Genomic DNA, 3,174 nt, shown 5'->3' with positions numbered 1-3,174 from the left:
GACCTGTGGCGGGTGGTGGGTGGGCAGCGCTCGGGGCGATGCGCCGTGCTGGGGAGTTCTCCACGCCCGCCCTCGCTCTTCCTCTCCGCGGTTCCTTCTGACCCCTGCGGGGCGCGCCGGCCACTTCCCTCCGGGCGGGCGCGTGACAGCGCCGGTGGGAGAGGTTTGTTGTGGATTTGCGCTCAATTGCCGGGGCAGAGGCTGCGGCTCCGGGACTCGCGCACAGATGCCAGCTGCGCTCCCCGCGGGCCGCACCCTCGGGGTGCTCTGCGGAGCCCCGGTAGAGAACGCGCCCACGCTAGCTTAGCCGTGCCTCCCCGTCCGTTTTGAAGGCTTAGTGGGATAATTTGATTAGCACAAACTTGGAAATCGTGGACTCTTGCTAGAAGAATCTGCATGCAGACTTGCTCTTATTAGGGCATTTGCCCCACTTTCCAGGACCACACGGTGTAGGGAGCCGGTGTGTCAAGCATGAGTTACCTTGGCAGAGTAGCACTTAATGAAATAAATTCGCTGCATTTCCCTAGCTATGAAGTGGGAATAATAGCACGGCCTCATAAAGTTGCTGGGAAGATTGAATGATTTAATCTGTGCAAGGTGCTGGAACAGTGCTTGGCGCCGACTCTGCAGTGGCGGGAGAAGAGCAGCGAGGAGAGGGAACGGTACGAGTGACAGACTGAGACCAGGAAAGAGGCGTTTTCTGAGTTCCATCTTCCCTCGAAGAAGTGAGCAGTTTGGGAGGAGAGAATCTCCACAGGTGGCACGTGTGGAAGACCTTTTAATCTTCCTGAAATGGTACTTCAGCCTGGAAGTAGTTACTTCAGCGTGGTCTCAGCTGTTTCTTTTGGGTAATAATAATAACTAACGTTTATTGAGCCCATACTGTGTGCCAGACACTCCGTGTCCTTCGAGACACGGTCGCACTTAATTCTCACACCAACCCTATGGTGAAGACACTATTAATAGCTCCATTTTACAGATAAAACACTAGAGGTTAGATCATTCCCCCAAGATCATGCGCACCTTTCTGTTGGTTGACTTCAGAGCTAGCTGCCTTACTCAGCCCAGAGCAGCAAGTGCCGTGAGACTTGTGCAGTCACACTCGTGTGCTGTCAGCCCATGCATCTTCCAGCGTTCAGCTTCCCATGTGAGCTGCACACATATCCTAAAACACAAATAAGATACCTGTGGTTAATTTAGGTGATTATATATACTTACGGGATGCCCAATAACAGCTCCTCTGAAACTGGCTCCAAATAATTATAAATAGAACTCTCTGACTTCTATTAATTAATATAGATCTTTATTCTTAATTTCTTTTATTCATTCTCCAGACATTGTTGATCACTGTTTCTTGGCTTCCTTAGGAAACAGCTTGGGGTTGGCACAGGAGGCAGGGAAATAATTCTTACCCCCTGAAGGGCTATTAAAATGAAATTGATTTCATGCCATTGTGTCAGTTAAAGGATGTCGCTGTTTCTTGGTGTTCTCTGCTTTTTGGCTTTAATTCTGCATTGTTCAGTGTTTCAAGGCTTCAGCATATTTTTTTGCCCTTCAGTTTGTCTTTGTCATTTGTCAACTTTAATTTTTCCTGTTTTGATGGAATCTGACCGTTACATGGCAGCTTTGCTTAACAACTGTTGATTCAGCTCATGTTTTTAAATATAAAAATCATCAACTTAACTTTTGAAAGCCAGCACTTCAAAGGCAGTCCCTCGGGTATTTATTGTTATTTTGAATATTGGCCAATAGGGGGAGCATAACACACTATGTATTGATGTCTATAAGGCACGTAAAACAGTTTTTAGGGTATTAAACGTACATTTTAGAGGTGGAAAATGATGTGGCTTTATCTAGCAAAATAACCGAGTTGCTTTCTGAGTTTACAATGGAGAACTGGATTTAATTTCAACTGATTACAATTAGAATGACCTTGAGGATGGGGCCTATGTGTTGCATATACGTCAAGAATTCTGTGATGGCTGGGCAGATATTAAATAAACACACATAGTTGTTTTTCCAATTTGTTTTTCTTAAGACATATGTGTGTAAAATAATTTTGTGTAGTTTGTATAATATTTCAAGTTATTTAGGAGAACTGGCAATCCAGAGAAATCCATTGTGAATACTTTGGTAATGATCCTCATTTGTATTTTAAAGAAAACTGGGTATAATGAATTTGTTCTCGGGGAGGTTGGTGTGCTCACCCTCTTGTCATTATCATCTTTCGTTAACATCTTCCAAGTGCAAGACAGTAAGGGATCGTTAATCCTAGAAAACAGAAGTTCTACTTCTGTACATTCTTCAGAGGCTTGTATTTTACTATATATAATAATAGTGCAGAAATATCATATTTGATACTAGAATAGGTGTGATTTGTCTATGGACACTCCTATTTGTAAACATAAACAATATTTAAGAATTCACATGCTTAGAGAATCAGTCAAACTGACTTTTAATAAAGGTTTTCAGTTTTTGTCTGTAGTTTTGTAGGCCAGTTTCCTTTCTTGTTTCTTGTGTATCGTGTCGTTTTGATTTAACTTCATTTCATTTATCAAGTTAGGGTCAAATGGATCCTATTTTAAATAACTTTCAAAGTAGTCCCTTTCTTCTAAATCTCAGCATTATTCTTACACTACAGAGTAGCATTTATTTAGGATCTCATTTAGTCTTCCGTGTTCTGATCTAGTTTGCTCATTCAACAAACATTTATCAAACCCACACTCCCTAATAGGCCTATGGTTCCTGGTCTTGGAGTTTGGCAAAATAGCTGAACTATTCAGTCCTCTGATAGCAAGGGGCTGAGATGCCTTGGGCTTTGTCACCAAAGCCTTTAAGGATTGACAAGATTTATTTATTTATTTATTTTTGGTGGCTGGCTGGTATGGGTTATGGGCTATGGGGATCAACCCATGACCTTGGTGTTATGAGCCTGTGCTCTAACCAATGGAGCCAGCTGGGATTGATGGATTGATGAAATTGTTTTGCTTGAAGGAAGCTATCTCATTCTTTTTAAGACTCAAAGGAGCTAGTCTTTCCCTTTTGCATGCAAACTTGCTTGTATCTTCTCAAAGTCAGGTGACTGTTTGCTTTTCTGAGGGCAGAATTTGGGCCTGAGAGCTCAGGGAACTCAGATGTCCTCTGGTTTCTTTTTTTTTTTTTTTTTTTTTTTTT

General features: G+C 42.6%; 1 protein-coding gene across 1 annotated transcript in view; it reads left to right on the top strand.

Annotated features, from left to right (window-relative positions):
• TGFBR3 (transforming growth factor, beta receptor III) overlaps nucleotides 1-3,174 on the top strand; it is a 213,384-nt gene that overhangs the window by 631 nt on the left and 209,579 nt on the right. The gene's annotated exons all lie outside the window — the stretch shown is intronic.

The sequence above is a fragment of the Galeopterus variegatus genome, unplaced genomic scaffold (genome assembly GCF_000696425.1).
Source record: "Galeopterus variegatus unplaced genomic scaffold, G_variegatus-3.0.2 Scaffold2316, whole genome shotgun sequence".
Taxonomy (NCBI): Eukaryota; Metazoa; Chordata; class Mammalia; order Dermoptera; family Cynocephalidae; genus Galeopterus; species Galeopterus variegatus.
The sequence above is the reverse complement of the archived record's forward strand: the minus strand, read 5'-3'. Positions and strand labels throughout refer to the sequence as shown.